Consider the following 24,032-nt stretch of genomic DNA (forward strand, 5'->3'; position numbering starts at 1 on the left):
CTCCTTCAAAGAGTGATTCGGTTATGGCTTCAACCTCCTCCGATTACGTCTTTAACCCCCACTTCTCCTTAATCCCTAAATATCAGGTAGCTGTGGTAATGGAGGAGAAATTGGTTGTTCTGTTGGTTGATCAATAATGGAGGAGAAATTGGCTTCTTTGAATGTATTCGATATTCGATATTCCATCACTTCAAATCTATCTATTGGTTGATCAATAATGGAGGAGAAATTGGTTGTTCTGTTAGAAGATTGAAACATCCCAAAATACGACCCAAAAATTTTTGTTTTAATATTACTAAAATCACATCATCGAATGTCATACATACTAAGAACCATAGAGTGAGTAACTCAAAAGTCAAGTAACTGTGTCAAAACAAATACTGTATCAATCATATCGAAATATCTGAATAAAACTCCCAGGATAAAACTGAAACTGTGGTGTGTGCCATGCCATCATCCCGAGCTCTTCCCTTTACTTGCGGAAGTACCTGAAACCAAAAACTGAAACTGTAAGCACAAAGCTTAGTGAGTTCCCCCAATCTACCACATACCATACAATAACATATAAAACAACTACTGGGCCTTGCCCACTACATCGGACCGAAGTCCGGAAACTGCATCAGACCGAAGTCCGGAACTAACCAGGGCCTTGCCCTCTGCATCGGACCGAAGTCCGGAAACTGCATCGGACCGAAGTCCGGAACTAACCAGGGCCTTGCCCTCTGCATCGGACCGAAGTCCAGAAACTGCATCGGACCGAAGTCCGGAAACTGACTGAACATAGCATAGCATAATCATAACTACTAACATAGCACATATACTGCATACTGCATCGGACCGAAGTCCGGAACACATAACACAAAGACATGCTTGAATCACAAAGACATCAAGCACACTGGACTACTGCATCGGACCGAAGTCCGGACTACTGCTAACTAAACGGGCCGGCATTGTGGTCGTAGACCCGTTCCTATTGGAAGGAAACTCACCTCGTAACGCTGGCTGCCGAGATGCTAAATCTAAAACTGCCTGACCGCTGCTCCGGAACTCCCCGGCTACAAATCCCATAAACACTAAATCAAATACTGATAACAAATCTCAGGGCAAAATGACTGTTTCACCCCTGGTCAAAGTCAACTTCCTGGTTAAAGTCAACTTCCTGGTTGACCGGACTCGCCGAGTCAGGGCATAGACTCGCCGAGTCCCTTCTTTACTAACACTGACTTTAACTCACCGAGTCCCTTTCCTACTCACTGACTCACCCTGGACTTACAAGTCGAAGAAAAACGGGGACTCGCGACTCGACTTGTCGAGTACTCGCCGAGTTCTGTCGTGCAGATTCCATACAGTTGAATTCTAAACCATTCCAGAGCATATAACTTGTAGATCTGAGCCCCTGGAACCATCTGAACACGTAAAGTTGCTAACTTCACGTGTATCTAAGAAGGAATGAAGCTATTTCAGTCAAACACTACTTTTCTCAGGAAAACTCATCCAACTCGCCGAGTTGTATGAACAACTCGTCGAGTCTGAGGCAATCTCCATCGGACTCGCCGAGTTGCTCATCCAACTCGAAGAGTTCACGGCTATCTTCATATGACTCGCCGAGTCAACCTTGAGACTCGCCGAGTCCATTCAGTCCAAATTCCATACATCCTGATTTGAGCCATTCAGCGGCTCCAAATCGCAGATCCAAGTTCCTAGGCCATGCTTATCACGTAAAGTTGCAAACTTTACGTGCATGCATGGCTTTAAAAGCTTCAAATGCCAAATCTAAGCTCTTAATGGGGTTCCAAGCTCAAAAGGGACCTCAATCATGACCACAACTGAAACTTTACACTTCTAGAATGCAATAAGGGTCCAGATCTGAAGTATAACCCGACCATAAGGCTTCTTCACAAAGGATTTGGGATTTTTGGGCTAAAAAGTAACAATTTGGGGACCAACAAGATCTACTAGATCAATAAGCAAGATGGAGACTTTATTACCAGAAAATATGGCCACAAATGAGTGTGTTCTGGATCTACTTCCCCTTCCTTGAACTCTTCAACCTTCTCCTTCTTCTACTTGCTCCAAAGTGCACCAAAAGTTCCTTCACAAGGCAACAAACACTCACACACTCTTTAAGGGGGCTAGGGTTTGGTAAGAAATGCTCTGAGGGTGATGGAGGCGAATTTGGGGCGCAATAAGATGTTTAAATAGGGTGCAAACCCTTAAAATTAGGGCTTCATCCAGACAGGCGGACTCGCCGAGTCCCAGCATGTGGACTCGTCGAGTAGCCGGCTCATCTTGCGTGGGCATTCCAACCCGATGGTTGTGGGCCGAGAGTATTCCATCCCGGGGATGATTGGACTCGTAGCAGGTGGGTATTCCAACCCGATGGTTGTGGGCCTGGGGTATTCCAACCCGATGGTTGATTGGACCCATAGTATGTTGGCATTCCAACCCGATGGATGAGGGGCCTGGGGTATTCCATCCCGACGGATGATTGGACCCATAGTATGTTGTTTGTTATTGTATGTGTATTGTTGTGTGTATGGGTATTTTGGGGGTAATTCACTAAGCTTTCGGGCTTACAATTTCAGTTTATTGTTTCAGGTTCAGCGGATGACCGTGGGAAGGCGAAGGCGTGACCGTACACTTCCTCGATTTATGATTATGATTTCTGGGAACTCTGATGTTTAAACTATTTTGAAAACAAATTGTAATAACCGAATGGTTTTATATGATTTAAAAAGTTTTAAATTGGCTCGAATTTTTGGGATGTTACAAGTTGGTATCAGAACCTTGGTTTGAGTGAATTGGAGGAATACTCGTGTGAATCCAGTCTCAAATCAAGGAAACATTTTCAAAATGGGTTTTAAATGGTTTTCAAAATAAGTAAAAGAGGATGCGAAGTGTACGATCAACCGGGGCCAGTAAGTAGACCCCAAAATACCATGTAGTTATTTGATATTGTGATATGTTAGAACAACATGCTAGTACTAGGTTAGGGATCTTCAGGAATTGCATGATAGAATTGCCTGATTACATGATGCCTGATAGCCTAGAGTTTTCCTTATATGAAATTGACATGATTACTGTAGTTGCTTAGTGTATGCATCACGACTGTACATAATTAAGATCTTATAGCCTGAGAATGTTTTGTTTAGCCTTATTTCCTGTTCTTGTATGATGAAGGGCTTAGGGTAGGATCAGGTATTCGAAAGTCTATAGGGTCCAGCGTTATGTATGGCTAGCATACACTAGTGCTGCAGGGTTGGTGGAAGTTTCATGGATGGGTGGGTAGTGAGAGGCTGGGAGGCCAATTATGAGATATTTAGCATTCCTCTAGGAGTGAGGGTTGAGCACTTGCTATGTATATGTATATTGTTAGGGCGTTGTGGTGATACTTGAGACAAATATGGGTAGGTGTGGAAGGTAGTATGGGCTCGTACTACTGAAAGCACAGGACCCATACGCGTAGCAAGGAAGTCACAACCCCTAGGGTTTTTGGTTAGGAGTTGGTTCCCGGATTGTTATGAGGAGTATCTGATATCTTTTCGGCATGTTTTTCAGCATGGTGATTAAACGACGATTCGTGACTGGATCCGGGTCAGGATCAGGAGAGGCGGACATGAGGCGCCGACAGCGCCCGAGACTATCGGCCAGATGAGATGGATGACAGGATCCGGGAGTTCCTGCATGATGAGGTTGCTGGTATGTTCCGGGCTTAGTTGCCGGAGATGTTTGGGTCTATCAAGACCGCTATGGTAGAGTATTTCGATGATCGCTATGCAACCCTCACTGAGGCGGCTGCCGCCGCAGCCACAACAGCTGTATCAGCGACAAGGGTTGGGAGCCGGGCGAGCTTTTCAGTACCGGAACTTCGATAACATGAAGCCCCCGACATTTGATGGTACTCAGGATCCGATCTTATCCATGAGGTGGCTATCCGACATGGAAGGATGTTTCTTCACATGTTCATGTCCTGCTGACCAGAAGGTCAGGTGTGCTCTGAACCTGTTGAGGTCCGGAGCAAAGGATTGGTGGAGGTTGATTACTGGATCATATTCGGATGAGCAGCACTCTGCGGTTACTTAGGATCGATTTCGGGATATGTTCCGTACCCGTTACGTCCCGCGGGTTGAGCGGGAGAGGGTAGCGCAGGAGTTCTTGGATCTGCGATAGGATGCAGAGTCAGTGACGGAGATCACTCGCAAATTTACTGAGAGGGCGATGTTTTGCCCTGAGTTAGCTTCGGAGATGGCTCAGATGACCCAATATCTGAGCATGCTCAATACGGACATCAGACAGTTCGTGTCCATGTAGAGATGTGATACCTTGCTAGAGTTACAGGAGGCCGCCAGGCGGCGAGAGTTGGAGATTGAGCTTCAGCTGAGAGAGCATAGACAGGCCCCGAGGCAGTCACAGCCTGCGCCGAAACGGTTTAGGGCCACTGATTACAGACAGGGGAGTCAGAGGGGTCGTACTTGTGGAAAGTGCGGCAAGGTACATGATGGGGTTTGCCGATCTTCTTCAGGATGCCACAAGTGTGGCAAGGAGGGTTACATCGCGAAGGATTGTAGGCAGCAGACTCCAGGGGATGGTGTCAGAATTTGTTACCATTGTGAGCAGGTGGGCCATATGAAGGCCCAGTGTCCCCTACTAGCTGCCAGGCCGGTGCAGGCTCCAGCGCCGACCACCCTGAGGATTACTGGTGGGGGTCAGGGTAGAGCAGAGCCTCCGAAGGCTCAAGGACGCGCCTTCCAGCTTAAAGCCGAGGAGGCCAGAGCAGTACCTGAGGTGGCGACCGGTATGTCTTTTCTCCTATCCATTTGTTTATGATTGTATTATGAGCTTTCGTTTTCTTTATGCATAAGTTATTAGGACATAGGAGAGGTTAAGGAGAATTTATTGTCAAGGGATTATAGATGGTTAGGATCCGAAGATGCATTCGAGGTTAAGGAGTTAGGGTAGATATCGCCAGCCTAAGACGAGTAGTGTATTCGGAAATTCAAAGGTCATCAGCGGGAATTCAGATTCTCTTGAAGTTCGTTACTTCGTATCGGGAGGATTGCCTTGCATGGGTTAACCCCTCTAAGGTTAAAATGGTAATACTCGGTTGGGACGGTTAAGTCGCATATCAGCTTCGCCACCAGTGGGTAGTGGTTAGTGCTCTAAGTGGGGGAGAATCAGGAATTCTCGGATGGGGCATTATCTATGGAAGATATTGTCTGTTGCGGTTCGGAGGATGGTTTCCAAAGTGGTTGGGTTGAGGCGGTCCATTCATGCTGAAGACTTTGTATGGGTTATATAATCGGGTACTGAATATATGTTATGCGTTGGCAATCAGTAAGTCTGTTTTCTGGTGGCGAGTAAGATGTATAGTGATAATAACCCATGGAATCGTATGTTATGCGCTTGCTAGTTATCACCTTTAGAATGCTCTTAGGAGCTGTCAATGGTTATGAAGGAGAGTTTGGAAACTCGGGAGTAGGAACTTATTCTATAAGTGGATGGTGTAGGGTGAGGTTTCAGTACTGTGTCGCATGTCGGTGTTGAAAAGGACATAGATTAGGCCCTCTTGGGCAATGGAGGAGGTGAGTATCTCCAGGATGGAGTGTTGGGCAACTGAAGTGACGACAACGGTGTCGATAGGTTATCGGGAGCATTCCAGTCATGAGCTGAGGGCCGGAGAGGGCATACTAGACTCATGTTGTGGGCTCAGAGGCAATCCAGACCTATGTTGAGGACCATGTGAGGGTATTCCGGTCATAGGCTGTGGGCATAGAGATTGTGTTGGTTAGGTCTCTGGTAGGAGCGCGTTCGGATTGGATGTATTGTTGAGATTCGGGAGAGTTGTACTCGATTGTGTCGAATCAGAGGATTGTGGATGAGACGCAAGGATAGATCCGGGTTATGTATTCAGTGGTATTCCAATCTAGGGTATTCCATCCTGAGGATGACTGGACCCTATGATTGATTGGACCTGATATGTTTGGTATTCCAACCCGAGGGTTGAATGGGCCAAACATGTGTGGGGATACGAGGGTATTCCATCCTAGGGATGACTGGACCCGTCGTAGGCATGCCTGGTATTCTAGCCCGAGGCTGATTGGGCCAGGCATGAGTGTTCGTGTTTATTAGTGGATTGGTTTGGTATGATATTTTGGGAGCTGAAGGACGCATTATTCTGTCAGCACAAAGGGGTTCGCTTCAGGAAGAGGGAAAGTTGGGTTTCCGATACTTTGGATCATCAGGATTTTGTTAGGTTGGCAAAGTGGCATGTAGGATAGACCTTTTGAAAGGTTCGGTTAGATTCACATCTCTTTTCACGTTTGGCAGCTGCAAAGGCGCATATTGGATGAGTAGGCGGTTGTATCGCTGGATGATGTTCAAGTCGGAGAGCACTTGAATTATGTAGGGAAACCAGTGGCAACATCGGAAAGAATCCGAGTAGACGTAGGAGCCAGAGTCCAAGATGCGGGAGCATTATCGTGAATGGTTCGCCGCAGCAGGCTTCGAGGACGAAGCCTAGTTTAAGCGTGGGAGAGTTGTAACATCCCATTTTTCCAGTAGCTCCAAATTCATCCCTCGAATTTTAATTAGGTCATTTTGGCCCTTGATTTAGAAGGAAGTGGCAAAAGGAGGCCCTAGTGGCAAAATGGTAAGTTTGGAGACTTAAATAGCACGTCGGGCGTACATATGGTACGCTAAGCGTACTAGGGTGCGCCCTAGTACGCTGGCGTACGTGTGCCAGAATGGAACCCTAACTTTTAGGGTTTGTGGAGTATTTAAGCACCTTATGGTCCATACCCTCTCATCTCTTTTAGCCTCCACACCTCCCTCAGCCGTCTTGAGAGAACCCTAGCCTCCTAGTGACCATTCTTGAGCTTATAAGTGTGTTTTGGTGCCTTCAAGAAGGAGCTTGTGCATCAAGGAGCCAAGGAGGGAAGATTGGCTTGTGGATCTTGGTTCATCATCTGTTTTGGAAGCTCCAGAAGGTAAAAAGCTTGGAACTTTATGCTTGTATGAGATAGATCTAGTCATTCTAGCTTTATGGAAGCATTCTTGTCCTAAAAGTCCCAAGATGGTGCATGTTATGTTTTGGACGAAATGGGCTGTCCTTTCAGACCCTTGTTGAGGTCTTAAGTGGTAAAAATGAGGTCCCAATGGCTTAAGATGTCCCATGCATGTAGTAGAAAGGTCTTAATGGATTAAGAGCTTTCTGGACGTCCTAAGTGATAAAGTTCGAGACTTTATGGTTCCCAGACACTTTTGGTCGATGGATCTGAAATATGGACTTAATTGCTTAAGCCATTAAGCATATAGGAGAGTTTTGGTTTAGTCGCGAGTACGCCCCGCGTAAATCTAGTACGCCCAGCGTACTGGGTCAACCACCCCAATGGTGGTCAACATCGAGAGAGTACACCCAGCGTACCAGAGGAGTACGCCCCGCGTACTTCCTCTGTTGGGCTTGTGTCATTTGGGCTTCGGGTTTTTGGTTGTGTTTGGACTAGATGGGTTTGGGCTTTGCTGGACTCTCTAAATAATTGGATTTGGGCCAAGTTTTGATAATGGATCTTGGATTGAGGCCCAATTAGGGAGTTGGGCCCAATTTGGTAAATTGGGCCAATAATGGGCTTTACATAAGGACTTTCAAGTCAAGGACTTGGTATTGGACTTTGAACCAATAAAGAGAATATACTTAATGAGTTGTGTGGATCCTTAGTCAAGATTGTTATGTTGTTCAATCACTTGGTTTTATTATATGGATAGTTCGGGATCATTGGTGAGGCGGCGATTCAGGAGTTCGACTCTTCAGTTCGGATCTGACATTGCGAGGTGAGTTATCCTCGGTGTACTCAAGGGTCTAAGGCACCAAGGCTGGCCCTTTGATTTGTTATTTGGAATTGATATTGTTATGCTATGTTAGATCGGTATCCTGGTAGATAGAATGGTTATATATTGTTATTCTATGTTAGATCGGTATCCTGGTAGATAGGATGGTTATATGTTGGTATGTTATGTTAGATCGGTATCCTGGTAGATAGGATGGTTATATGTTGGTATGCTATGTTAGATCGGTATCCTGGTAGATAGGATGGTTATATGTTGGTATGCTCTGTTAGATCGGTATCCTGGTAGATAGGATGTGATTATGCTTAGAGACCTGTAGTTGGTCTAACTGTTTGTATGTTGGTAGGAGATTACCTGTTATATGTGCACATGATTGATTGGTGGTTGAGGGTATTCCATCCCGAGGATGATAGGACCCTAGTATGTTGTCTCTATAATCTTTTATATGATTATCTGATATAGGTGCATATGTTTGATTGGTTATGGGCATTCCAACCCGATGGTTGTGGGCCGTGAGTATTCCATCTTGAGGATGATTGGACTCATAGTATGTGGACATTCCAACCCGATGGTTGTGGGTCTGGGGTATTCCATCCCGATGGATGATTGGACCCATAGTATCTGTGATATATGTATTGTGTCTGGGCATTCCAACCCGCTGGTTGTGGGCCGAGAGTATTCCATCCCGGGGATGATTGGACTCGTAGCAGGTGGGTATTCCAACCCGATGGTTGTCGGTCTGGGGTATTCCAACCCGATGGTTGATTGTACCCATAGTATGTTGGCATTCCAACCCGATGGTTGAGGGGCCTGGGGTATTCCATCCCGACGGATGATTGGACCCATAGTATGTTGTTTGTTATTGTATGTGTATTGTTGTGTGTATGGGTATTTTGGGGGTAACTCACTAAGCTTTCGGGCTTACAGTTTCAGTTTATTGTTTCAGGTTCAGCGGATGACCGCAGGAAGGCGAAGGTGTGACCATACACTTCCTCGATTTATGATTATGATTTTTGGGAACTCTGATGTTTAAACTATTTTGAAAATAAATTGTAATAACTGAATGATTTTATATGATTTAAAAAGTTTTAAATTGGCTCGAATTATTGGGATGTTACAATGTAGACCATAGGAATGTTAAGTTTCTCCTGTTCCATGGCATGTGAGTAAAGATCTTAGTATGAATGTCACTTTATGGGACATAATTCAGCCAATTGGGGCTAATATGATAACAGATTGACTTATAGGTTTGACATTTGGACAAAAAAATCCAAGTTTTCTTTCATTGACATTTAGGTTCTGCATTAAGCATAAAGGTTATTATTGTATTTTTTGGTTATTGTCAACTATTCTAGGATTTGCCAAGCATGTGTGATGTTACGAGATAATGGTTGGCACGAGAATTAAGGAGTTCCTTAGATGTTTTTAGATGTGTAGATTTACCATTGTACAATGCTAATATGAGAACATATTGACCTATACCTTTGACATTTGGACAAAAATCCATGTTTTCTTTCATTAACAATTAGGTTCTCCATTAAGTACATATTATAACAAGGGTATATTTGGTTTTTTTACAAATACGTTTATTGAGTGAAACAAAAATATCCTATTTTTTCTCAAATGACAAATGGTGTTTCTGTAAAGTACAGTTACTAGCAATTAACAGGGGTATTTTTTTTGTAAAAAATAGCATTGTAATTTAGGAAAATGTAATTTTAATCATCATGTAGTTTAAAAAGTTAAGCATTTCTAAACATTAATCATCATGTCATTTTGAAGTTATTTAAAGTTGTGAAAAATAGTATTGTACTTTATGCAAATTTAATTCTAACAATCACTTAATTTTATGGTTATCAGCTTATGGTCTCTCCACCTTCACAAACTCATGTTATCATTCTAACACCACATTATTAGGAACCGGGAAAAATTGTCCAAAATGATGTAAATATAAAAAAACATTCTGAATGTTGACCTAATAGGCTATGATCATCATATAAGTTACGCAAATTTTTATTCAACTTTAACTGCATCATTTGATTATGTTGATTTTACTATATAACTGTTTATATTTTGTTTGAGTTTGCATTTTTTTGTATTTGGTTGATTTCTGTATAAAGGAAATATGGAACCGTACAAATATTGTACATATCTGCTTATTCACCCATGCTTATATATATATATATATATATATATATATATATATATATATATATATATATATATATATATATATATATTATTACAAATGCAGGCAACCATTGATGAAGATGCAATTTGTTTATCGTTTGGTTAGCGATTTACGTCTTAATATAACAAATAGGTGGAAAGTGCATGTAATTGTTTCCCGATTTACTATTTGTTTAAAGATTCTGTTTTGTCTAACTGTTCGTTATTTTTAGAATTGTTGCATCCATGCAACCATTCCTCATAGATTGATATACTCATTTAATAACAAAATCAAAGAAGGAGGTGTCTACAAGATACATAACTTTGAAGTTCTTACATACGATACTTTTTATCGGCCACTACAGAAGGATACATACATTAAGTTCATGCCTGCTACATTAGTTTCAGATTCTCACCTTTCATCATAGTTGTTCCAACGATATTCTTTCAATTTCATTCCTTTCTGCAAGCTTTGTTCACGCGTTAATGATTCTAAATATCTATGAGGTTAACATTGAATTATTTCTTTTTCTTATTCAAAGATATACATGTTTCTAACATATACCTATTTTTAGACGTTATGGGACGTGTTTGTGAGTGGGGTTTTAGAGAAAAAATAGTTCAAAAAGGTCGTGTGTATGATTCAGACATGCGTAAAATTGTCATATCCGATTAAACGTATGTTCTATAAAACAATTAATTCCAATAATTTAGTTTATAAGATTATATATTAATTATGTTGTTTTTTTTAAAATAACATGTAGGGGTATGAAAGTTAATGTCACAGTATGGGGAAAACTTGCTACACAGTACAATGATGAAGACATAAGAAGCTATAAGGATAATGTAGTTGTCATTCTCACTTCTTGCTAAGTTTCTCTTTTCAGATGTATTTCAACCTTCCGGTCAAGGAGATTGAGTTTTTCAAGCTTATGTAATTACTTACATATTTTCATGAAATTTAAGCATAATATAACATGTCGATCAATTTATCTTACACGTCATGTTGTTGTTTTGTAGTGTATCACAACCGGTACGCTTTATTTCAGAGCAAAATAAAATTGAGGACTTCGTTGTGACTAACTTATCAAATGTTTATAGTTACTTACAAGATGGTGTTGTTGAGGTATTTTATTATACATATCTATAACTAAACTTCCATGTGATTTGCGAATTGACTTTTGGTTTTCCTTTGTAAAGGGAACACAATATACTATTGAGGGAACCATCGTCGATATAGATATGTTTAATGATTGGAAATTTGTCCAATGTGGAACATGTCGTAAGAAGGTTACTATGCGTGATGGTCGCTATTATTGTTTTAGTTGTCAGAAAAATGTTGATAACCCTCGTCAATCGTAAGTATTTTTTATTCAAATACTTTTTATATGTTATTCTTATCAACATTTTGTATATAGGTATAAACTGGTTGTGCGAATAATTGATAAAGGAGAAGAGATTATGTGTGTTGTTTTCAATGAAGCTGCTACTTCTCTTATTAGTTTTACTGTTGATGAATTGGTTAATAAGAGTTTATTAGAGGTTTGATTCTATATACATTTTTTTCTTTTATATACATAATTATATTAACTGTGTGTGTGTGTGTATATATATATATATATATATATATATATATATATATATATGTGTGTGTGTGTGTGTGTGTGTGTGTGTGTGTGTGGTGTGGGGGGAGGGGGGTGGGTTATATATATTAATATGTTTGTCATGTTTTCTTAGGGTGCCGGTGATCCTAATTGGGTGAAAGATTTTCTTCTCGGAAGCTTATGTGGTCATAAGGTCATTTTCACTATTAAGGTTGACAAATTCAACATGGTGCCAAATTACGTGCATCGTTTTGCTGTAACTAAATATTACAGTGACAAAAAGCATAATGATAAGGGATATAAGCTTTCTCCCACGATCGAGAAAAGTACGGTGGTTATAACAAATGAGGAAGATCATTATATAGTCGAAGATGAATATGAAAGTTTGTCTAAAATCACTGAATATGAATGGGAGCTCTTAGACCAAGCGTTATGGGGACCATGTAGTCATTTTATACCATCAACAATATCAACAATGGTAATTATTATTTCATATTGTGCTAAGTTATGTAAAAGTTATAGTTTATATGTATTAAACTTGATTTGTATTAATATACATAGGATACTTGTGATACTGAAGAAAATGATGGTGTTAATAAATGTATATCTGATGTCAATGATGCAGAAGCAGAAGAAGATGAAAGTGATAATATAGGGGTTAATTTATATTACTTATATAAAGTTAGATTGTGTTTATTTGGTATGTTTCTTATTAATGTGATTGTTATTTACAATTAGGTTGGTCATGATAATATTGAAGATCATATTTGTAACACGCATGTCTCTATCTATACTTTACAAGATGGTGAAGAGATTCAAGTAAGTTACATCATATTTTTTAAATTTTCTATTTTTCTTACGATATGGAAATAATTTTTCTTCAATTGTTATTGTTAGCTATTCTGTTACAAAAGTTTACTTCTCATGATTCTTATTGTCATGTTGGTATTTTTACAATTAGGCGTCTTTTGATGATATTGAAGGTGATTCTTCTGAAAAATCGTGTATCGGATCCTCAATAAGACCAAAGAAGCGTCGTCGACTTCCATGCTTGTGTGACGAGTCAACAGATGATGATATACCTAACCGACTTTAAAGTAATTAGCTAATAGATTTCACTTTTGTTTGTTTTTAACTTAATTTGATTTAATTATGTGTTAATCGATTGCTATTCTTTTTGTTTAATTGTCTTTTAATGCATTTTTCATTAATATGTTATTTATTTGGTAGATTTGTCATTATATTGTACAGTGCATGGTAACAAATTACATAATGATGATATAGAACAAACTTATATATATTAGTAAAATAATAATTATTTTTTATTAAACCGGTCAACTGTCCACCAGACGGGTATTAAACTAGTTACAATAGTTGTGAAGATGTCTGCATATTGCATAGAGGTAGGAATGTGAAGAACTCGAACATGACCAAGACAAACTTTTTCACGCACAAAGTCGATATCAATTTCCACATGTTTGGTGTGCTGGTGTTGGACTGGGTTTTGTGACAGATAGACAACATATACATTGTCACATTAAACAATCGTTGCTTTGTTTAGTGGAACATGAAGCTCAAGTAAGAGATTACGTAGTTAGGTAGTCTCAGAAACAACATTAGCAACACCACGGTATTCGGCCTCTACACTCGAGCGCAAAATCGTTGGTTGGCGCTTCGAGGACCAAGACACAAGGTTGTTGCCAAGAAAAACACAATAACCAGAAGTGGATTGGCGTGAGTCAGGACAACCGCCCCAGTCAGCATCAAAGTAGGCAGTAAGTGTGTTAGATGAAGATGCAGCCAACCGAAGACCATAGTCTATGGTACCCTGTAGATACCGAAAAATCTTCTTCATGAACTGAAAATGGGGCTCGCGCGGAGCATGCATGAATAAATAAACTTGTTGGAAAACATAGGCAATGTCGGGGCATGTAAAACTTAGGTACTGGAGAGCGACGACAAGAGTACGATAGAGAGTGCCATCAGCGAGTAGTGCACCGTCAGTGGCACTGAGTTTGGTGGACGTATCCACTGGTGTAGTGCACGACTTACATGAGGCCATATTAGCTCGTTGAAGGATGTCACGAGTGTAAGAAGCATGCGACAAAAAAAAACCATGCTTATCACGAGTAGCCGTGATACCCAGAAAATGGTGAAGCGCCCCAAGATCAGTCATAGCAAATTCCTGAGACAAAGAAGTGATAATGTTGCGAAGAACGTCAGGGTCAGAAGCTATGAAAATTATGTCATCGACGTACAGTAATAAATAAGCACGATGACAACCGTGTTGGTAAACAAATAACGAAGAATCACAAATGCTACTCCTGAAACCCCAAGAAGTAATGAACGAAGCAAAACGAGTGTACCAAGCACGCAGAGCCTGTTTAAGTCCATACAAAGATTTCTGGAGATGGCAACCCTGATTTGCTATCAATAAAACCAGGGGGCTGGTACATAAAAACCGTCTTATGGAGATTGCCATGGAGAAATGCGTTTTTGACGTCTAACTGATGTATCAACCAACCCTGTGAGACTGCGAGACTAAGAACAGTGCGTATAGTAGCTCGCTTTACGACAGGATTGAATGTTCTAAACAGTCAACACCTATTGTTTGTGATTTCCCATTGACCAGAAGTCGTGCTTTATAGCGGTCAAGTGTTCCATCTTGTAACATCCCGATGATAAGGTACTTCTAGAATTCCAATCAATCTTTAAAAGAATTAGTGAGAATGCATGAAAATTACAATAGTTGTGTAAGGTTAAACGTATTCACGTTACTAAACAACATATTCTCTTAGTAATTCTCATAGAATAACACTGTCCACACGTCCGTACAATAGTTGACCATCCACATTATAACCTAGCCCTATATATATATATATATATATATATATATATATATATATATATATATATATATATATATATATATATTAAGGCCATTTCCAACCGACCTCTAAACCCCTTTTACTTTTATGATTTGCATATATAGTTTAAGGCCATATCCAACCGACCTCTAAACCCTTTTTACTTTTATGATTTGCATGCCAATTTCAATCCAACCGTTCTTCAAAATCATCTTTATTTTTATGTTGTTCCATTTTAACATTATATATGAAATAATATGATTAGAATCCAACATTTTAAAGGTTGATTGAAATTTAAATATTATTTTGATGTTAAACACACATCATTGTTTAACATCGAAATAGTATCTGAATTCCAATCAATCTTTAAAATGATGAATTTTAGACTTTTATATTTGACATTTATGTGGTTCGAGAAGCTCTAATAGTTATATACTTATATTTTGATAGATATTAAATGATAAAAAGTACTCTACTTCAAAAAAAACTTATATCCAATTGTTATGTTATAAAAAAAAGTTTGTAAAATAGAACTTATGCATTAAATATATATATCTTATATTTTGAAAAAAAAATCAAAAGGGTATGGATTCTTCTATGGGATATATGCATAAATACACAACCAATTATACATGAATAGATAAAAACCTTTATATTATTTTTATGTTTAAAAAAACCTTTAATATTATTATTTACGTTTCAAATAAAACCATATTGTAAAATTTTAAGAGAAATAATCAACTAAAAATATGATATAACATACGTATCCCTTATATTTTATTGATTGTATGTAAAAACATATCAAAACCTACATTTATTTTGATTACTTTTGTTTGATTGTGTTCTCCATATAGATTTATACGATTGATTTTTTCCTCCTTTACTAATTGTTTCTATCATAATTAATATCAATGTCTTAGTAAAAAACAAAAATGTAAGCAACATCAGATTTATAGTTGTCAATTTCTCTTAAGAGCCCCATATTTTAGTCTTTTTCAAATGGTAACTATTAATATAAATGTTTTTTTATATATACATGTATAATTAGTTGTCCTTTTCTACCTATACCCCTTATATTTAAATTGATTAGATCATGTGTGATGTCAAGAATTCATTAGCTACTAGTGGAACATATCCGTTGTTTCCATTTTTAGTTAAAAGGCTTTAATAATTTAAGCATTTAATTCATGGTGATTGGGATTGCTTCTTAAATTAAATATATTACGACAAAACAAGTTTTTAAAAAAATGTTCCGATTATTTTTGTGATAACAAAAAGTTTTATAATTATAAAATGACCAAAAATAACATGAAAATGGGGAGGAAGAAAAAACAGAACGAGATAGTTCATTAAGGGTAGTATTGACATTTATCTCAAAAAATCACACGTTCAATAAGTCATAAATAAACTATTTCTTAAAAACTCATTTTTTATGGTATTAAAAAGTTGTTTTCAAAAAACATTTTTAAGGCCTTCCAGAATACTTGTCTTAACAGAGGTTCATGGTCACGATGGCAGGCTACCACGACCGTTGCACACGTCGTTGTGTGGTGGATTGTGGTCACCACCACATTTGACAACAACCAATTGTCATTCTTCTTCTCTCCCGCAACTTCTTATTCTCTCTTATTTTTTTTCCTCTTCTTCAATGGGGAGTATATCAACACCAGATGTGGTGGTTTTTGGTGGCGTTACTTCTTGAGGTGGAAGGAAACCACGACCATGGTCGTGGTGCCCATACCAGCTCACCTAAGCTTGCTAAACATTTGTTTGATTTATTGGCTTAGCAAAAACCAATAAGTCAATAAATTGTTTTGAAAAACAATCCCAGACACCCCTAAACAAATTATATACGACTGTTTGTTTTTTTATTTTATTATTATTATTTTTATTTTCTTAGAAGATAATAGCTTGATGAGTTAAAATCTAACTTAATGTAATAAGACATTAACCTTTTATATATTTGTTATTCTTTCTTTGTTCCACTCAACTATTTTTATATTAAAATTAATAAATATTATGAAATTTATTTTTTGAAATGTAAGGTAAAATATCATTTAGTATCATTTCATACATTTTATTCACTCGGGACAAAAAAACTTACTTTACTTTTACACCACTTTATCCGAATAAATGTCATTATTCATTAATCATTAAATACTTTATTTGATTTGTTTTTGTTTTTGTTTTTTTTTAAACAGCCAATGCATTAGAAAAAACACACACACCACCCACACCTAGCAAGCCGCAAGGCGGAGCAAAACAGGAACAAATACTTTATTTTTTATTTGATGGGGAGAAAGAAAAAGAAAAAGAAAAGGAACAACCTAGTTGGATATCAATCAATGCATTAGTCAATTTGATTCACTATCAATTAAGTAAGACCTAACGTTATTGATGATTACCACGGGAATACTTTTACTTATTTAGGAAAAAATTACAAATTATTGTGCAAATATCTTACACGTAGTTTCAATTTTCAAGAACTTGACAAATACATATGCATAGAACTGATTTAGGCAGTATATTCATAAATCAATCGGTGATATAGTGATATATTCATGTGTCATGTTCTTGAAATAAGTTTGTAGAAAAGGATTAAGTTATCATTACATGAAGTACAATATTGATATTTGTCAGTTTCAAATTGCACATGACTTGATTATAATCTAGATAAAAGTCTAAACTCCACTGAAGTTATTATTAAATCCATATACTTTTTCTTTATTATTAATAATTAATAAAAACATATATCTATACAAAAACACTTTTTCCTTAAAGATTTACACTTTAACCATATAGGAGAGAAATTAAGAAATCCACAAATAGCAGTATTCCCATTTCGTGAGGTCAAAAGTAAAAATAGAGTTGCAAAAATTGATCAATCTATCGATTCAACCTGAAATCAATCAAAATTAATAGGCTGAGTTGAGATTTTCAGTCCATTTAAGTTAAATGAGTCAATTTGTCTAACCAATTTAATTAAATAGGTTGAATTAGGTAAAAATTATCAACATGTTTTCAACCCGTCAAACCATGTAACTTTAATATATATTTTATTTCATATTTTCAGTATTAATTTATTAATTATAATGTTTTATTAGGGAGGAGGGAGTCATTCCCTCCCAACCCAGTGAACCCACTGTCACATCAATTTTTGTGAATCTTTTTTCTTCATCTTTTCGAACTCACAACACACGAAAATCCTAACTTTCTCAACCCACTCAATTAAAAAAAAATACAAAACAATCAAGCTAAAATCTTAATTAGCAATAGAGTTACCGCCGATACCACTTCCTCTTCAGCGGGTTGTTTAATTGGTTTCACTAACCCACTTCATCCTCTCTCTCTACTTTCTCTCTCTCATTTTTTCTTGTACCATATGTTTTAAAACTTGTACCTTAGTTGTTTTGTATTTTTTTAATTGAGTGGGTTGAGAAAGATAGGATTTTCGTGTGTTGTGGGTTCGGAAAGATGAAGAAAAAGGAGAGACAAAAATTGATGTGACAGTGGGTTCAGTGGGTTGGGAGGGAATGACTCCCTCCTCCCTTATTAGTATTTATGTTTATAAAAAAAGGCTAAATTGCAAGAAAATCACTATATTATCATAAAATTTCGGTTTTGACACCAAGTTGTTTTTTTTCTCAATTATGTCACTATATTTACAATTTTGTTGTAATATCCACCAAATGACCAGTTATTCATGTTCTCCCGGTAACCATTTTTCCCGAATAACAATAAAGTCACTAAGTTTACCATGGCCTTCCATACAAGTGCAACGGGCTACCCCCATGGTCTTCCATACAAGTGTCACGGGCTACCCTCGAGGTCTTTCAGTCAAGCAAACATATAGACAACTGTCATTTTGCATGTCAAGTAATGGGCTGACATTGGTGCCTTCGACCAATTGATATAGTGAGAAGACTCACCTCGGTCTGCTAATAAATACTAACTGCTCGGCTACTGATCCGGGAAATCCCACATTGGACATAAACAAATTACTCTAATTAGGAATGGGTTACAATCATGACTATGAGTCTAAAATTCCAATCCAATTCCTGAGGTCGAGGTCCCCCTCTTCACCTTACCCTTAACGAGCTTAACCAATCTTGGCCCAAACACAATAATGGGCCCTAAGGCCCAACTCATAACACTTAAGGCCCACAAAACAAGTCCAAAAACAGCCCTAAACTCCTAGGGCCCAAGATGAAGCCCAATACCAAAGGCCCAAACGTCTACAACCCACTGCTGAGTACACGGGGCGTACTCAAATTGTACGCTAAGCGTACACGCTTAAAGGCTTGTACGCGGCGCGTACGAGCTTGTAAGCCCAACATACTCCCCCTGATTGACCAACTTCACGTTTTGGCTCTTAATCGATTAAAACATTAGCCCAAAACTCAGACCTGACCTCCTTGAAGTGGTTTATCACGTAAAGTTGCCAACTTTACGTGCATGCACGACTTAATGAGGGCCTAGAGCTCAAAAGAGCTTAATGAATGACTTAATACTTGCATGGGGGGTCACAAACACCAAAACGTTTGCACCTTTAAGCTTAAGGAACCCACCAAACATCCAGATCTACAAGATTTAGCATCTCAAATGGTCTTAACTCCTCAAGACCAACCCAAAGGGACCAAAAAGCACCATAACAAGCTAAAGAAGTAGATCTAAGCAAATGATAGGCAATGTATGAACTTTATAGCTTCAAAAGTTTCCTAAAATGATGTAGATACAAGATCTTGAAGCTCCACCACGTCCAAGGCTTGCACACAAAGTTTTTCTTCTTGCAAACACACCAAAAAGGGCCACTAAAGTCACTTTCAAGCTCAAAGATCACACTCCAAAGCAAACTAGGGTTTTAGGAACGTTTAGAGGTGTGGAGGCTGATAATGGTGAGGGTCCAAAGGTTATAAATGTGCCTAAATAGTGGTCATGCCCGAAAAATTAGGGTTTTGCTTTTGGTTACGTACGCCCCGCGTACGTGGTTCAAGTCCGCGATCACTCCACCCCATGTACGCTAAGCATACATATATGTACGCCCAGCGTACGGAGGTACCTCTTTTGCAATAAAAACCATGACCCAAGGACTAAAAGATAACATACTTGAAACCGAGTTTTACATGTGATATGGAAGCCACGTAAAATTTTATATGATAGGATTGAATTTCAAATATAGGGTTTGCATCGAACTCAATTTCACATATCTTTTTAGGTCATCCAGTGATTCAAAGTCACCTAAAAGTCAACGAAAAAGGAGTACTCACCCTTTTAGGAGACACATTTTATTATAATGTTTAATGTTTAGTTCTTGTCAGAGTATTTCTTCACAACTGACATATGAAGGTCACTATAGTGGTTAAAATTCACTTAAAAGTTAGTGAAAAGAGCGTACTCACCCTTTCAGGAGATATTATTAGGGTTTACAAGCTCGATTTATACAATAAGTAAATGAAGACCCCTATAATGTCGATCCAATAGATGCTTAGTGAGTCTGAACTACTAAATTGGTCTTATAAGGATCTTCATTTACTTGATGTACAAATCGAGCTTCTAAACCATAATAACATCTCCTGAACGGGTGAGTATGCCCTTTTCACGGACTTGTAAGTGAATTTGAACTATTGGACCAACTATTTATGTTTTGTACAAATCGAGCTTCTAAACCACAATAACATCTCCTGAATCGGGTAATTGGTTGATATTGCAAACAAAATTCTAAATGTAATGACATAATTGAGAGAAAAAAAACTCGGTGTCAAAATCAAATTTTTACGGTAATATAGACTTTCTTGCAGTTTGAAACTAGATGTCAAAATCAAAATTTTGGTAAACTTAGTGACTTTATTGCAATTCGGGAAAAGTGATTACTTTTGTGGTAATAAAATGTTTTTTTTGTTTTTTGCAATTTGCCCTTAAAAAATGCAATCATAATTTTTTTTGTGCCGACAACACTAATTATTCTGCAAAATACTTCGAAATAAACATTTTGAATGGTTACTTTAACAGTTTATTTGTATTTATGAATTGGGATTATACTTTTTTCATACCAAAAGGATGTAATGTTTGGATAATTTTTATTTTATTTTAAATGAATTAATTCAGGTTTAACTAATTTATTTAATAGTTTGGATTGAAAAATACCTACATATCAATCCAATAAAAACTTATTTATCTAAAAGATTAGATTGGGTTAAAAGTATCAACCCAGTCAAATAAAAATGTCAGATTGAATTGAAATCTTGAACCCAATTAAAAAAAATTGAACCAAACCAACCCAACCTATTTATTGAAAGTTCTAAGTAAACGTGTGTTCGGATTTGGACCGTTATCACTCCATTAGAAAGTCATTAGTCATTACCATATCTTGATCACTTTGTACTTTGTAGTTGTTCCTCTTTCACTTTTTGTATTTTTTTTTAGTGTGAATTGAATTTGTAATTTCTTTTGTCAGCTAAAATAAAACTTAATATCATATGAAAATAAACTTATATAACAAAAAAGAGAAATTAAATATCTTTCAATTTTTGTTCCTATTTATCTTCCTAACCATTTGAAATTATGACAAATATATATATATATATATATATATATATATATATATATATATATATATATATATATATATATATATATTCAAAATATGACACTTGCTACCATTTCATATGGATAAAAAAAAATAGAAGAATATTTAATTTCTCACCAAAAAGAACATATACCAAGCATATTTCCGTTATACACCAAAGATAAGGTTTGGTACAAAGATAAAGTACCAAATCCTGTTAGAAAACCGACATTCCATTTAGGACAACAAAATCTAACCAAAACCAAAATACGGTCGTCTTTTTAAAACTAATAATAACAATAATAATAATATGAATACATATGCTTTAAAAAATTCAAGAACATATATTTTAAGAGCACGTATTCTAAATAACCTTCTTATTGTAATAGATAAATAAAACGTATTGTAAAAACTCACATTGGACCACTAGAAGTGTTGATAGTTACTGTTAGACCAGAGGGAGTGGGGTGCGGCCAGTGCCGCACTTTGGTGCCACGTGTGCAGGAACACCGCCCCCCATTGCGGTAAGGGTGCGGTAGAGAGTGCATTGTAGCCTTGGAACGGAGCACTCCTTGGGTAATTGTGATTGGATGGCTTTCTTACCTTTGGAACACAACCAATGAAAATTTTTATTTATTAAAAAAAAACCCAAGTGTAGCACCACTCCTTGAGTGTGGTATGAAACCATACGTTTGTGGTAAAGGGTGAGGTGGCGTCTACGTGACAGTGAAGAGAGTGCAACTTTTGTGGCACGATTCCCTCCGGCCTTAGTGAGTAAATCCACATTCTCCATACATAGGGCACTCAAACATAAAGGACATATTTAATGTTGAATAAAATGAATCAAAAGCATGCAATTTCTATGGTGATGATATGGAATCTATGACCATGATGATGATGATGATGATGATAATTCATGGTGTGGATACTATAACAAGTTAGAAAAAGGCGCAATTTTGGGTGGGCAGTAAATGCGAAAGTGGTCCTAATCCTGATGTCTCTTTCATATTCATGATGTCACACTGACAACATGTATGGATATTATGATTTATGAAATTATCATGGTCGGCTGAAATTTTTTTGATTACTCAAAAGTCGGTTGAAATATGATAGAACCAAATTAAATTTGATGTGAGCAAATACATGTGCAAATTAAAATCTTTCTAGTCGATGAACTTTTTGGGAGAAAAATCAAGAATTTGAGCTTAAAAGTTAAAACAATTATTCCAAGGGGGCCCTACAACTACCTTTAATACCATGCGGTAGTAAATGCGAATGGTTTTCAAACCACACAACTCTTCTCTCCTATTGTATTCCCAGTTTTTGTTTCCAAGAATTTATTGATGTTTTTTGCTTATTTGAGGCCAACTTAGATGCTCTAGTCGTTTTACATGCTATAGGAGGCAACTATTACTGGAGTTTTTAACCATAATGGGATAGTTAGAAAAAATATTTACCATTTTAGTGTCTTTTCAAAAATATTTACCAAAATGGTATTTTTCTTAATTTCTTTACTTTTTAGTTTTCTTTTCAGTTTTTTTTATTTATTTTATTTTAAATATCTTATTTTTTTCTCTTTTATTCACCTTATTATTTTTTTATATATATTTTCTAAATGACAGCTTTTATTTTAGCTTTCTAACCTTTTTTTTACTGTTTTAATAACAGTTTTTTTAATATTTTTTTTTCTATTTTTTTTTCCTTTTTTTTAAATATTTTTTTTTCTGATACAACCCTTTTACCATTAAATTTTCGCCATCAAAAATTAAAAATACAATATATTTTAAGGTGCAAAAACTCCAACATTCACGTACAATATTTTTAAGGTAAAAAAACAAACAAAACCTCAACATTGTTTGTTAAAAAAAACACCACAAAATAACTCCAACATTGTTTATTACAAAAAGAAAAAAAAACATCACAATTAGCTTGAATTTCAACCGGTAACAAATCCTTACCAGTAAAAAAAAAAAGATAATAACCACAATAAATACCATAAAAATATTTTTTAAAGTACCTTGGTATAGACGGATATTGTTTTAGATTATTCCCCGGTTGCCTACAAATTCCACAAAAATTGACATTTCTTCTTTCTTTAATATCCATACCGAAAACGATGTCCGTGTATGCCAAGGTAGTTTAAAAAAAATACTTTTATTGTATTTGTTGTGGTTATTTCTTTTTTTTTTTTTATTTTTTTTACAGGTAAAGATTTGTTACCGGTTCAAATTCAAGCTAATTGTGATGTTTTTTTTTTCTTTTTGTAATAAACAATGTTGGAGTTTATTTTGTGGTGGTTTTTTTTGTAATAAACTATTTTGAGTTTTTACACCTTAAAATATATTGTATTTTTAATTTTTGATGACGAAAATTTGATGATAAAAAGGTTGTATAAGAAAAATGTATATTTAAAAAAAATAGAAAAAAAAAGATTAAAAAAACTGTTATTTAAAAAAGCAGTAAAAAAAATAAAAAAAAACTAAAATAAAAGCTGTCATTTATATATATATATATATATATATATATATATATATATATATATATATAAACAATAAAAAGGTGGAATAAAAGAGAAAAAAAGATATTTAAAATAAAAAAACTGAAAAGAAAACTAAAAAGTAAAGAAAATAAGAAAAAACCATTTTGGTAAATATTTTTGAAATGACACTAAAATGGTAAATATTTTTTCCAACTATCCCATTATGGTTAAAAACTCCTATTACTGAATAGAGCTCATTAAAGAAGCAATCAATAATGCATGCAGAAGATAATGGCATTGGACCTTTAGCATGCATATATATAAAAGTAAAACTCATTCTCTTTTGGAATCTTCTCTTTTGGAATAGTACTTGCCAAAATATTAATCATCTTTTCTTACTTAAAGGATCTATCTTTAATATAACTATACGATGAGCATCATTCATAGTTATTTATTTATAGAACTAATCCGAACTCACGTGGTGGATAATATTTCTTGCACCTGAA

At 36.6% G+C, this 24,032-nt stretch overlaps 1 long non-coding RNA gene across 7 annotated transcripts in view; it reads right to left on the reverse strand.

Moving 5' to 3' along the window:
* Positions 1-298: 298 nt before the first annotated feature.
* Positions 299-24,032, reverse strand: part of LOC145115529 (uncharacterized) — a 32,168-nt gene continuing 8,434 nt past the window's right edge. For 6 of the 7 annotated variants that reach the window (XR_013711597.1, XR_013711595.1, XR_013711596.1 and 3 more), the window contains one exon: positions 299-488. This is a non-coding gene — a long non-coding RNA (uncharacterized LOC145115529). Of the gene's footprint in view, positions 489-17,309; positions 17,382-24,032 lie in introns of those variants that run through there. The other variant, XR_013711599.1, reaches the window with a different exon arrangement.

This window comes from Lactuca virosa, chromosome 5 (assembly GCF_052849685.1).
Source record: "Lactuca virosa cultivar CGN04683 chromosome 5, Lactuca_virosa_CGN04683_v6, whole genome shotgun sequence".
Lineage (NCBI taxonomy): Eukaryota > Viridiplantae > Streptophyta > Magnoliopsida > Asterales > Asteraceae > Lactuca > Lactuca virosa.